Source organism: Martes martes (assembly GCF_963455335.1).
Source record: "Martes martes genome assembly, chromosome: 8".
Taxonomy (NCBI): Eukaryota; Metazoa; Chordata; class Mammalia; order Carnivora; family Mustelidae; genus Martes; species Martes martes.
This window is the reverse complement of record NC_137895.1, coordinates 78,931,310-78,946,541: the sequence shown is the minus strand read 5'-3', so window position 1 is coordinate 78,946,541 and position 15,232 is coordinate 78,931,310. Positions and strand designations below refer to the sequence as shown.

At 36.8% G+C, this 15,232-nt stretch overlaps 1 pseudogene across 1 annotated transcript; it reads left to right on the top strand.

The window, feature by feature from the left end:
- Nucleotides 1-10,618: 10,618 nt before the first annotated feature.
- LOC308347873 (large ribosomal subunit protein eL33-like) lies at nt 10,619-10,951 on the top strand (annotated as a pseudogene). Its single transcript has one exon. The product of its transcript is annotated as a large ribosomal subunit protein eL33-like (transcript).
- Nucleotides 10,952-15,232: the final 4,281 nt, after the last annotated feature.

The following is a 15,232-nucleotide window of genomic DNA, read 5'->3' as shown; positions in this document are numbered from 1 at the left end:
CTGCTTCTCTGCTTACTCGTGATCTCTATCTGCAAATAAATAAATAAAAATATTTTTTTTTATTTTTTTTTTTAAAGATTTTATTTATTTATTTGACAGACAGAGATCACAAGTAGACAGAGAGGCAGGCGGAGAGAGAGGGAAGCAGGCTCCCTGCCGAGCAGAGAGCCCGATGCGGGACTCGATCCCAGGACCCTGAGATCATGACCTGAGCCGAAGGCAGCGGCCTAACCCACTGAGCCACCCAGGCGCCCAATAAAAATATTTTTTAAAAAAAGAGAAAGCAAAAGGGAAAAGAATAAAGAAGGGCAATATAAAAACAATGGCGACTTGAAAAAGAACAATTATAGCTTCATAAGATGAAAGTATTAATTGAAAGTAAGAACTCAATGAACTGGGGAAGAGTATATTAAACATAGTTGAAGAAATAATTAGTGAACTAGAACTTGGCCCTGAGAAAATTACTCATAAAGGAGCACAGAGCAATGAAGAGATGGCAAATGGAAAAGAAAGGCTGAAGTCTTATCCAGCTGGAGAACAGAATAGAAGGTTCAGCACATACCTAATAGGAATTACAAGAGGAGAGAATGAGGAGAAAGAGAGGGAATATTTGAAGAGATAATCACCAAGAAACTTTTAGAACTGAAGAAAGACATCAATTCTCAAATTTAAGAAGCATCCCAATGGGCTAAGTAAAAACAATCTCCTTCACTCATGATGAGACTACAAAACACCAATGATGCAATAAAAATCTTAGAAGCAACCGGTGAAAAGAGACAGATAACTTAAAAAGTAACAAGAGTTAGTCTGGTAACATACTTCCCACCAATCATAATAAAAGCTGGAAGAAAATGGAAAAAGGTTTTTGTTAATGTAGAAGAAAAATAACTGTTATAACCACGGGGCAAAAGATGTTACACTCAACTCAGTAATTGAGGAAAACTCAATGAAGAAACTAGATACAAAATATGAATAAGAGTAGGGTTTAGAAAAAAGCATCAAGAGATGCTGTAGTACCACAGACTTACTAACTTCTAGAAATGATACAACTCCTAAACCCAAAGAAATAAGCAATGGCCAGAACTAGCAGAAAGTAGGTGGGGAAGGCCACTTAATGGTAGCTTTGGCCTTTGGTCACGGGAAGCAGTCAACTTATAGTAACTCATCAGAGAGGAGCAGAGGAAATAAATACCCCATCTTCTTCACCTCCTTCCGATCTTTCTCCTGCCAATCTCCCATGATGTTCTCTAATTTGAAGCCAAAGAGACATCAATTCAGTCCATATAGCTCAGTCTCTTAGTCACTGAGAAGGATATACAGGAGTGGAAAATGAGTCCAGGTGGGGCAAACTGTCATGATCAAATCCTGCATAAACCAGACTATCCTTCAAATCTGAGATCCTGATAAAGATTCTCCAAAAGACTGAAAGATTTTACTATTCCAGACAGCTGAAATAGCTGGTAACTTGAAAAAGAAGAAAGAAAGCCAAAAGAAAATAATAGGTTAAAGATAAATTAGCAAGCAATAAAATTATAATTTTTTAGTAAACCCACACAAGTATAGGTTGCATATACAACAACAGTAACAATGGCAGGAGAAGACAGTGCCAAATAAAGATTTTGGATATAGAAGAGAAAGGTGATTAACATTATGGCATTAAAGAACCTGTATTGGGTAGAAGGAGGATAGATACACTGATTAATTTTTTATTTAGCCCTTGATGTTACTACAAAAAGAACAGAAACAGATTGTTTAACTTTCAAGTAAGTAAAAAGAAGACAAGAAATAATGGAAATGTTATTAATCCAGGAAAAAGCAGAAAGAATTTTTTAAAAGACATGGTAAATAGAAAACACAAAAAAGATAGTAGAAATAAATTCCAAAACAAAAATATGGAAGATAATTGTAAAATGTGCAAGAAGATAATTTAAATGTACGTGAAGTAACCTTACTAGTTAAAAGACAAAACAAGTATCTTACTCTGATAGCTCCTTAGTAACTCTCTTAACACTTTTGCAACAATATATGTGAGGCTCCACCTGGCTCTGAGGTTTACAGAATTATTTAAACTGTAAGGAACAGAAATCAAACTCAAACTTGCTTAAGCAATAAAAGGAAAGGGGATTATTTGTTTGTTCACATAATCTAGAACAAGAAAGTGAGATATAACTGGACCAGAGACTCAAACCACACCAAGACGGTCTCTGTTTCCTTCCAGAACATCACGCCTGACTCCTTGCAGAATTCAGTACTTCTTTCTCAGCGTGCTGAGAACAACTTGCATATAATTATATAATAACAGTTGTTCCATTGCTATCATTGCCTATTTACAAGTCTGTGCCCCTGTCCCAGTTACCAAATCGTTTGGGAACAAATACTGTGTTCTCTTCACCTTCATATTTTTATCTCCTATTACAGATCCTGACCGAGTAGGCAGCTAATACAGGCTTAATGGAAAAATTAAAAATGGATGTCTATGGATGGGTCTTATTTCTAAACTTATTCTCTCTTGCCATCAGAATGTCAGCTTCTTGAGGTCGTCTCATTCCATCTATTTCTACATTCAATTCTTGTGCCTTACATACTAGAAAGGTACCCAATATATACTGAGTGATTAGGTGAATGAATAAAAAGGACTTATTCTTGTTTTGAAATACAACTGGCCTGTGCAAATTAAATGCTAGAATGCGAACGTTCAGCTTTAAATTTTCAAACAAGTTATTACAAATGTGCCTTGTACCAAACACTGCGGTCAGTACGTGCTGACTCAGCAGGAGCAGGAGTGAATGGAGCCGTGTGCTCCTTTCCGTCCCAGACCCAAGTCTGTCTGTGCAAATATGAGCTCACTCTCCACTGGAGGCTTTTTCCACCACATTTCAGTGGTTCCTCAATATTCTCTACAAAGACACTTTCAAGCTGCATCCGTAATTTTTAATATTACCACACGTCAATCAACAAGAGATTATTACCCATTTACTCTAATATTCCTAAAAAGAGGATACTGATTGAACTTGACAACATTTAAGTAGAACCTTAATTTGTAAAATTAGTGAAAGAAGAGAATAAAAAGCCATCAATTAGCAGAAATGTAGGTAATCACATGAAAAATTAGCAAAGACACAGGTTGGGTAGGGCATGAAATGAGCGAGGACAATGCAAAACTTGTCTGGTAAGCAAATTCTCACCCTCCTTGTTCCTCCACCTTCCTAATAGACATTAAAAGCACTTAATTAAAACCAGTAAAGAAATTATAGTAAGGAAAAAAATGGAGTGCACCAGATATAATTAGCATTGTAAGTGCCTTGGAAAGCCTGCCTAGAATAGTTTTTTCCAAGCTTGTCAAGTTTCAGAGCTCACCAATCTCATCACGCAGCTCAGCTCAGTTCTTGCTCTCCCATCCCCCATTCTGTTCCTCTCAGCCTCCTGAGAATGCATGTATTTCCATATCCTTATTGTGTGTCTCATAAAATGCATTGCCTCTATATGAAAAATGCATGAGACACGTCATACTGTGCAAAACAATGTCTCCAAATTGGCCAATTATATTTTGTGCAAGTTCAGAATTGTTCATGATGTTTCTGATACACTGTGCTCCTGGCTGTGGGAACTGTGTTCTGCACCGTGAAAACAGAGGACTTGATAGCTTAATTGTGCTTAATGAAAGAAAAAGGTGCTTAAAAATAACATGGAGAGTGATGCCAGTGTTTTTAAAGGTCTGCTTTAGCATTTACAAATTACATAACCCTTTTGAGAAAGAGGGAAGTATCTAATTTTTAAACTGCTTGAAGTGGCTAGTGCTCCTTCTCCACTGTCTTTCCAAACTAGGAAGTAAACTGCCCCCCACCCCTCCCACCCAGTATTTCCACTTCTTATCTGCTGCTGTATCCATCCCCAGGTGGCTCTTCCTCTCTTTGGACCCATCCTTGCTGTCTGGTCTCCATATGTTAATCTCAGCCACCCACTTATGCCATGGACCTGCTTCCTGGATGTCTTTTTTTCTGTCTCCTATTATTTCAATACACATTCCCTATTAACTCTTTTCCTTCTGATGCTTGCTTCACATCACCCTTGTCAGATTTTGTCTAATCTTTTATTTATTTCTTATCATAACTCTTCTGGTTTTTTCCCAACTGTTCTCTGAAGTCATCTCGTGCCAAAGCGATCACTGAATTTCACACTTATGTGTTGTTGATCTGAACGTTTTGTAAATCCCTCTGGTAACAAAGAAGAATAGTAATGGTCTTTTCATAAAAGTATTCTCCTTGCAGTAATCTTATTAATATATTAGGAAATGTCCTTTCTCCATTCCTACTGAAGGCCACCCAAGAGAAATTTGTATGAATACAGCAATAAATAATTCTGTTAAACATAATGAACATTGAGACAGTTATTCTCTTACAACAATGGTTACTAAGATAAATTTAAACTCTCCTTTTGAGGAGTCCTTAAAAATAGAAAACCTTCTCGAACTCCATTCACAGGGATAACTTCCTTCTCTCCACTCCAGAGTATTTATAATCGGAGCCACTCAACTCAACAGCTAATTACATACTGCCTTGTATCATTATCTGATTATTTTGTGGATATATAGCTTTTCTCTGTGGTTAAATTATAAGCTCTTTGGCACAATGGTTTTGTCTCTATTTATATCACCTTGTAGTTAGTGATCTGTAAATACTCTGACTTAATCTGAATACATTCATGATGGATGATGGTTTAATGAATAGTGTCCTAGTTTAAGAAGCCATGGAACAGAGACAAAAATTTCTCAAGTTTCCTTCCAGTTTATAATGTTTCCACCTTCTAGCTTTTTTGTGAATTTCTCTCAAAATCACATGCCAGTATACTTTGTTTCTTCTATTCCTTATGTCTCACTCAGCTCCCCTCAGGGTTTTGTGATACATCTTCAGGAGAAACAAGTCAAGTTCAGATGCCACTCAGTCTACCTAGGAGAACTATTTTTCATGAATATGGTTCTACTTATACTGAAATGTTTGGAATAAAAAGTCCAGTGAATTCTGTGGTTCAATGTTTTAAGACAGTGTTTTCCAAAATATGTTCCAGAAGAAGTCAATGAATGTTACATATAAAGTTTCCCATAGCAAAATTAAGTTTGGAAAAGCTGATCGAAACTGTGTTAAAGGAGTTTCTTTTGCTGCAGGACTGATCAGAATGCTTTACGAGAAATGTATCGCACAAAATCTCAAAGAAGCAACATAGTATGCAGAGTTTATGTAACCACAAAAAAACTTTTCTCAGCAGATTGGTCCCCAAAACACATTTTGAGAAACGTTGCAAGACTGAATGGCTGCATAAAATAATTTTTGAGTAAACTGGTTAATCGGCATCCTTCCTTTTCTAATGCGATATGAATGTCTGGACAACACATGCTCCAACCAAACTCACTGTCACTTCCAACTCACCAGGCCCCTTCAATTGATTTTGTTAAAATTTCTCTTTCATAGCTGTTAACCTGTCATACCTGTTGGGCATAAAGATACATGACAAGCATTGGGGGGCAAAAAATCAATATTTCATAAGTACTTTAGTGGTAGCAAGCACATTTTATATTTCTTTTTTATCTCTATTCACAAGATAGACCTTGGCAATTGGTTCTGTATCTAGAAAGATAATCAGGGTTGTGAGGGGAAAGGGGCTATGTCATGTGATGAAAACTTGAAGGAGAACTGAGATTGCAAAACTGTCTTCAAATACCTACAATGGATAAGGCTTATTCTGGTTCACTCCAAAGAACTGAACTACAGTGGATGACTGCAACAGAGAGATAATTAAGTCCAGTATAAAGAAAAATCTATAGCCCTACAGCTGTCCAAAAATCAAATGAAGGTTCTGAGTTTTCAAGGATTACTTTTTGACAGTGCTACAGTGTGGATTCCTATTTTTGGAAAATACCGACATCTAAAATGAAATAGAAAATTATTCAGGTCAGTAATGACTGCCTTACTGATCATGTATGATCTGTTCCACAATAAAAAAAAACAAAGAGATTTACTTAAAGAAATACTACGCTTTAATTATCATTTATAACTACAGCGAAGCAACTTTCATCTAGTACAAGCTCAGCCAGTGGGGCTATTCTTGAATTGCTAGCTTTTTGTACTAATTTTCTCACTAGAATTCTTAGCCAAGTTTACTCTCGCCTGTTTAAATAGCTTTTATCTGACAGACTTCAAGGTGCACTCCGGTTTTAAATTCCTATTGATTCTCTGACTCCTAACTGTATTTCCAGGGAAAGCATTTCTCCAGAGAAGTCTCTGGCAAAGTTAACACAAAAGGCACGTGTCTTGATTCTATGCTGCTCCCCTGCCTCTTCTGCGGAAGTTTTCCTCCTGCTTCCAGGTGTGTCCTCCAGCCCTGCCCTGACTCCAGGCGCTACATGCATCCTCCCTACCGCCCCAGCCCCAGCCCCCTCTCTTCTCATTCTTCCTTGCCCAGTGACCTTCTGAGTGGAAGCTCCACCATGGCAGGAATTCAAGTGAAAAACTACCAACAGAGAGCAAGGGAGATTAAAACACGGGCACACTGGCATGTGGCTGCTTCTGCCCCCTTCTGAAGTCAGACACTGAGCGGCGGGAAACGAATGCAGCACCATCAGTGCCAAGATTCAGTTACTTACAGAACCAGTGAAACTACCTCAGTGACCCCGCAGACACACACATCTCAAAAAAAATTCAGAGAGTAAGAAAATCATTTAATTTTTAACCTGTATTGAACTCGTTGCTTTCTAGGCTAAACAGACTAATGTGCTGTTCTAAGCACTTTTTACCTGTATTAACCCCGAAGCAGTTGGTTAGTTAGTTAGTCATTATGGAAGTATAGTTGACCCACACTGTTACGTTAGTTTCAGGCATACGACACAGTGATTTGACAAGTTTATATGTTATACTGTGCTCACCACAAGTGTAGCTACCATCTGTCACCATGTAAAGCTATTATACTACCATTGACTTTATTCCCTGTGCTGTGCCTTTCCTCCCCATGACTTAGTCACTCCACAACTGAAAGCGTGTGTCTCCCACTCCCCTTCACCCAATTTGACCTGCTCCCCAGCCTCCTCTCCTCCAGCAACCGTTAGTTTGTTCCAGTTACGGGTCTGTTTCACTTTTTGTTTTAACTCAGAAGTATTTAAAACCAAGGTGATTTTAAACTATAATTCCTTACAATTATTGATGAATAATTTTTCACTTTACCTGATGTCTCACATCCGAAGATTACTCATACAGTTTGCACAGAACCCATTAAAAAGTGTAAATTTTGCGACTAAATGGAAATAACCCACTATTAAAGATCAAAACTGGATTCACTGTGTACACACATAACAAGCAATAGGGTATGCATCAAATTATCTTTTTCTACTTCATATATATTAAAAAGCTCCTAAAATATCCTAAAGCAATGTCAAACTAATAAATGTGTTGGATATCTAGTGTTATCAGCAGATATTATAAATCAAAGGCAATGTGTTAAAGGGAATTATAAAAGAAATATTTCTAAAAGAGATTGATGTTTAGAATGAGATGCCTGGAGCATAACCAGACTTCTTTTTTCAATCTAGATATTTTGATCCTTAAAGTGAGTTGTGATAACAATTTTTATACTTATATGCTCAAATAATAATCCCCTATATTACTCTAACTTCTACTGTCAGAACTATAATAATTACAGATCATTTTTTTGAAAACTGGAAAATTGTATGAACTCTGTGTCTTCACAAAAGTAAACAGCCAGCAGTAAACCTATTCTGGAATGATTTTGTATCAGTTGCCAGATTGCATACCTCTCTTGCTATTTCATTATTCAAGGAGATCTTTCTTAACATTCTTTCTAAAAGTAACACTTTAACACAAATTTCTTCCACTTCTCATCAAGATGAAGTAAGAAGGATTGGACTTACCCTGCTACCTAAAACAATCAGAATGAAAAAGAAAAAATTTATGAAACAATGGTTGTCACAAGACACTGGACATCAGAGCAGAGCTGGAAAACAAATGAGGCAAGGACTATGATTGCCCCAATTGACTGACTTCCTTGAGGGAGTTTCCAAAAAGTGGTAAAGAAAAATAGGGGAATATGGGGCACCTGGGTGGCTCAGTGGGTTAAAGCCTCTGCCTTTGGCTCAGGTCATGATCTCAGGGTCCTGGGATCGAGCCCCGCATGAGGCTCTCTGCTCAGCAGGGAGCCTGCTTCCCCCTCTCTCTCTGCCTGCCTCTCTGCCTACTTGTGACCTCTGTCTGTCAAATAAATAAATAAAATCTTCAAAAAAAAATGGGGGAAAATAGGCAGAGGTCGGTGGACTACTTGAGTGGACAAGACAAAGTAGATTGTCCATGGAGGAGAGAGTTGTACAGGAAGGAAATCTAGAGGGTCCCAAAAGTAACCCTCAGTCAGCAGTCCACCAATAAGCATAAATACGTGAAAAAATTACTTGAGGGCAAGGCAAAAACAACCAAGGGATCAGGATTACACAGCACTTACACAGAGCAATAATTAGCACCCGTTCCCACTATCCAGACTGGAAAAACCTTCTTTTCACCAGGCACTGAGTTCTCAGAAAGGACTTTGCATCAGCAGTGGGGAATGATGAGCCCTAGATCACACACTGTTCCGGTCCCAGCTAACAAATCTTAAAAACAAGACCCAAAAGGACTAACTGATTACAAGTAACCAAATTATACCCTAGAACAAAGCTGAAGGCTGTTTTTAAGAATACAAAAGTACCTGGTATCCAAAAAAGTAAAATTTATAATGTTTGCCATCTAATCAGAGATTACAAGGCATGCAAACAAGCAGTAATATATGAACCATAAATGAGGGGGGAAAAATTAGTCAATCAGAAAACTGACTGAGAACTGATGCACATGCTAGAATGAGCACATGAAAACATTTTAAAAGTTATTATGTTCAAAAAGTTAGGTCACTGGGGCACCTGGGTGGGTCAATGGGTTAAAGCCTCTGCCTTTGGCTCAGGTCATGATCCCAGTGTCCTGGGATCGAGTCCTGCATCGGGCTCTCTGCTCAGTAGGGAACCTGCTTCCCTTCCTCTCTCTCTGCCTGCCTCTCTGCCTACTTGTGATCTCTGCTATCAAATAAATAAATAAAATCTTAAAAAAAAAAAAAAGTTAGGTCACGATACAGAAAAAATGCTTGAAAGACCCAAATAGGAATATGAGAATATCCAGCATCCAACAATGTAAATTTCACAATATCTTCCATCCAATTAAAAATTACCGAGCATGGAAAGAAGCAGGAAATTGTGAGCCCTAATGAAGAAAAAAAAAAAAAAACTGAATTAATCGATACCAACAGTAACTGACACAGATGTAGAGTTAGCAGACAAGAACAATAACAACTATTATAATTTGATTCCATGTGTTCAAAATTAAGTCATAGAAGACATTTAATATGGCACAAATTAAACTTCTTAAGATGAAAACTACTGTCTGATACGAATAGTACCTTGGATGGGATGACTAGCAGGCTGGACATTGCAAAGGACAAGATTAGTGAACATGAACATATTGTAACAGACACTATCCAAAATGAAACAAAAAACAGAATTTTTTAAAAAAGGAATAGAGCATTAAGGATGCTGAGAAATTCTGAAGCAGCCAAATATGTATATAATGAGATTCGTCAAGAATAAGTATGAGGGAACAGAAAAATCCCTGAAAAACTAATAGCCAAGAATTTTCCAGACTTGGTGAAAACTATAAACCCATAGATCCAAGCACAATTTCTTTAGCCAGGTTCAACAATATTTATAGAAATACAAAAGTATCCATAGAGAAAACTATACCAAGGTTCATCATCATTAAATTATTCAAAACCAGTGACAGAATGCCTTAAAAGTGTTCAGAGGAAAAAAGGCATGTTACAGAAGATGAACCTAAATAAGAAGTCCAAAAGATTTCTCACTGGAAACAATGCAAATAAGAGGATAGTTGAGAAACATCTTTAAAGTACTAAAAGCAAATAACTGTCAACTAGGTATACAGCTAGCATTATATACCTCATGAAAATACATTTCAAAAATGAAAGTTAAATAAAGACTCTTTAGGACATCCAAAAGTTGTAAACAGGGGTCTGATGACTAGCAGACCCCTCTGTAAAAAATGTTAAAGAAGTCCTTCGGGCAGAATGAAAATCATGCCAGATGGAAATGCATCTAACAAAGGGATGAAGAGCACTGTCAATGATAGTTACATGGGCAAATAAATAAGATTTGTAATAACTCCGAGCTGAAAACAAACCAAATGCCAACTAGTGGAATGGATATTTACACCACATTATAATCAATAACTACACAGTACAGCTTTTTATACAATAAGACAGTTGTCATTTCTGAAAAGTACTAAAAATTTGGTTTAGATTTCCTCTTTAAAACCAAAGAAATTATGTCCGTATTCACTTTCATGTCTTTAGTTTTTGAGATTTTTAAAATGTTAATTTCTATTAATATTGCTATCATTAGATATTATATGTATCTGTCTGATAAATCCACTTAAAATAAAACTATTTTTATTATAAAAGAAGCCTTTCTCATTCTGCCATCTTGGATCCTGTGGAGGCTGCTAAGAACAGAGCTCCTAAAAGAACTATGTCTGAAAGGCTGTGGTCCAAGGCTGTTTTTGCTGGCTATGAGTGGAGTCTCTGGAACCAGAGGGAACACATGGCTCTTCTTAAAATTGAAGGTGTTTATGCGTGAGATGAAATCGAATTCTGTCTAGTCAAGAGATGTGCTTATGTGTACAAAGCAAAGAACAACACAGTGACTCCTGGTGGCAAACCAAACAAAACCAGAGTAATCTGGGGAAAAGTAATTCATGCTCATGAAAACAGCAACGTGACTCATGTCAAATTCCAAAGTGACCTTCCTGCTAAAGACATTGGCCAGAGAATCAGTGTGGTGCTGTATCCCTCAAGGATTTAAATTACTGAAGGGTAATTAAATAAAGGTGTAGATTTGTTCTCTCATTTAAAAAAAACTACAACTATTTCTATTATAAAAGAAAAATTTTACTTGGTAAATAAAAACGTTAGAGTACAGAATGGTATCAAATTGAAGAGTCTCCATTCCATTAGCACACAAAGCATCCCTCCTTGAGATAATAACTCAGTGATTTCTAGAGTTAGTTCTTCTGAGAGTTTCATTATTACGTGACATTAAATGCTTTTATCTCTATTTCTTGACTTATAAAACCACATCTATTTTCTCTCTTCTATGACAAATAATGCACTTACACTAGGACCCACCTCCCATACTCATTCTCAATCACCATTTCTGTTTCTTATATTACCATGGACTTTTATTCATCATTGGAGGTAACTCTGAATAATTAATTTGAACTGTTCTTATAATCCTCTATATAATAACATATTTCAACTCAACCTAAGCTAATACACAGTCTTATTGCAGTTATTTATAAGATCTGTTTTAAAAATAGGTAAGATTTATTTGGAAATGTCTTCACACTTTATAACTGTACATCAAGATATAGTGCTTGGCATGAAACCAACACTAATTCCCAATCTTCTGCCTTGGAAAACTTCTATTGTACTATAAAGCTTGAGCTCACAAAGAAGTTAGGGCTAGTATGAAGGAAGGGAGGGATAAGTAGAGGATTACCTACAGTGAAATCCCCAAGCAAGTGTGGAAAGAATGAGAAGACAGGGTGGGTAGATTAGTCTGGCACCATTCTTCACTGAAATCTTGACAAAAAGACCCTGAGAGAAAAGGATGTATTGGTAGCACTCACCTCGGACATCCCATGACATCCTACCTCCATCAGCCAGGACTATTGAACTTCCTATGGAGTGATGGTTTCTCCTTTTGGGTTGTCTTGAGGAAATACATCTCTCAGTTTTACTGGCATAAGACTCCCTATTTTGACAGGTCTTCAACTTCTACATTGAGCAGCATATTCACTAGATGACCTGGGCCCTTTAAGAGAATCCAGATTTTAAAAAATAATAAATACTGGGGTGCCTGGTGGCTCAGTCCATTAAGCATCTGCCTTTGGCTCAGGTCATGATCTCAGGATCCTGGGATTAGGCAGGCCCCACATTGGGCTTTCTGCTCAGCAGGCAGTCTGCTTCTCTCTCTCCTTCTGTGTACTCATTCTCTCACTCTCTCTCTCTTAAAGAAATAAATGAAGTCTTTAAAAAATTATAATAATAAATACAAAATTATCAAATACTTCTCTGCCATATTTTTACAGGTTTCAGAGAGATTATGTTCTGTATTAGAATAATAGTAATAGTTTGTGTTTGCATAGAGCTTTCCAGTTTGCTCAGTGCTTTCCCACATATGATCTAATTAGATGTTCACCATAATCTTCAGGATTAATATGAATAATTCATTAATATGATGTTCAGAAATTATATGGATTAGTAACTTCATTCCATAATGATGGACAAGCCTGTTGCAGACATCTCTTTCCATGATGAAAAACAAGAGCTGAACTATATATATACAGTTCATATATATATAGATATATATGTATATCTATATATATTATTTCTTTAAAGACATTAGTCTCCAAAGCTGTGAGGGCTATGGGGCCAAAATCCCAAAAAGAGGGGAAACTTAGAGGGGGTCCTGAGTGGCTCAGTCATTAAGCGTCTGCCTTCGGCTCAGGTCATGATCCCAGGTCTTGAGATTGAGCCCCACATCAGACTCTCTCCTTGGTGGGAAACCTGCTTCTCCCTCTCCCATTCCCCCTGCTTCTGTTCCCTCTCTCGCTGTGTCTCTCTCTGTCAAATAAATAAGAAGAAAGAAGAAGAAAGAAGAAAGAAGGAGAAGAAGGAGCAAGAAGAAAGAAGGAGGAAGGGAGGAGGAAGGGAAGAGGAAGGGAGGAGAAGAAGAAGAAAGAAGAAGGAGGAGAAGAAGAAGAAGGAGGAGGAAGAAGAAGAAGGAGGAGGAAGAAGGAAGAAGAAGAAGAAGAAGGGGGAGGAGGAAGAAGGAAGAAGAAGAAGGAGGAGGAGGAGGAAGAAGGAAGAAGAAGGAGGAGGAGGAGGAGGAAGAAGAAGAAGAAGGGGAGGAAGAAGAAGAAGAAGGAGGAGGAGGAGGAGGAGGAGGAGGAGAAGGAGAAGGAGAAGGAGGAGAAGGAGAAGGAGAAGGAGAAGAAGAGAAATTTAGAGGGGCAATGCCAACACTTGGTACTGCTTTTGCCCTTGAATCAGTTTTGGATTCCCAAGTGACTATTAAGATATCAAGATGGTGAGTAAAAAAATGGCAACTTAAGAAGCTGAATAAAACTTTTTACAGTTTTATAAGAGGGACAAAGTTGGAGTTCAAAAGGAAAAATCAATATTAAACTAACCAGATTTTTATTTCAGAACACAAAAGGCCTTCACTTTAGGAATAGAGAAAAACCTAAATTAAATCAGTGCTCGTAAAGACTGAATTCCAGATTTGAATTAACCACTGATTGGGTTAAGGTGATTGACCGATACCCTAGCTGCTTGACAGATGCAAAACTACATTCATTCTCTAGGGATACAGAAAGCACATCAAAAGGCTCAATTTATCTCCACAATTGTTCATGTCTGAAGTCCTGTGGTCAATCAAACATGACTAGGCATATCAGAAAGTAAGACTATGTGGCCAAAAACCAAGATAAATAAAGCAGAAACAGACCCATAGAAGAAAAACAGATATTAAGTTATTAGACATGTACTTTAAAATATCTCATTTATATGTTGAAGAAATTAAATGGAGATAGATAATTTTATCTAAAAAGAGAAACAAACGAGAATTCTAAAACTGAGAAATGCATTAGCTAAAATTAAAATTTTAATAGATGGGTTAACAGCAGAAACAGACACAAAGAGATGATTAATGAAACTAAAGATCAAACGAAAATATTCAGACTAAAGCATAGGAAACAAAAGGATAAAAAATATTGGGTGGGGGTAGTAAAGGACATGGCATTCCAAGAAAATATTTGGAGTCACAGAAGGAGAAGAAAGAAAGAACAGTTCAGAAGTCATTTTGAGGGAATAATGGTCTTAAATTTTGCAGAACTGAAAGAAGACAGCAAGCCACAGAATTGAAAAAGTGTTTCAAATCCTAATAAGGATAAATTTGAAGAAAACTATATGTACAAATGATAGTGAAAGTGCAGAAAACCAAACACAAAGAGAATTTTGCAGGAACCAGAGCTTTGGGGGACAGAGGAGGGGGAAGAAATATTTTCTTTTAAGAGAATCAATAAGACTGAGGCCTGACTACTTCTCAGAAACAATGTAATCCATATGACAATAATGAAAACTACAAGTGCTGGAAGAAAATAAATAGTTGCTAAATGCTAATCTAGACTCTATGTCCAACAAAAATATTCCTCAAAGCAAAGGCAAAAAAGTAATTTTAAAATCAATAAAATGGATCTACACTAAAAGAAAAATTAAAGTAAGTACTTCAAGAAGAAAGCACAAGATGATAGCATGAAAATGCAGGAAGAAATATAGAGGAATAGAAAGGGTAGAAACGTAAGTACATCTAAGTTAATACTGAATGTATGAAATATCATCCTCAGCTTAAAAATACATAGAATTAAAATACATGACAATAGTAACAAAAAGTGGGAGGGAGAACATGGAATTAAAATGTTCTGAGGTCCTTACACTATCTGGAAAATAGTAAAATAACTAATTGGTATGAAAAACTAATAAGTCAAAATAGCATACTGAAATATGTAGAATTAAATTAGAACATAACAAAAAGATTATTTTTTTTAAGATGTGATTTTAAGAACTTAAGCAATTTATTTCTAAAGAACATATGGACCAGGGAAGAAGTCATAATAGAAATTGGGAAATAGCGGAGAGGAGTCAAGATGGTGGAAGAGTAGCAGGCTGAGATGATATTAGGTAGCAGAAGTTCAGCTAGATAGTTATCAAACCATTCCAAACACCTACAAATCCAACAGGAGATCTAAGAGAAGAAAAGCAGCAATTCTAGAAACAGAAAGTTGACCACTTTCTGAAAGTATTTTATTCTCTTGTTCATATATTCTTATCTGGATAAAATGACAAGGTGGAAAAACTCACCACAAAAAAAAGAACAAGAGGCAGTACCAATGCCTAGGGACCTAATCAATACCAATGTTGGTATATGTCAGATCTAGAATTCAGAATGACGATTCTCAAGGTGCTAGCTGAGCTCAAAAAAGGCATGGAAGATATATCGAGAAACCCTGTCTGGAGAAAT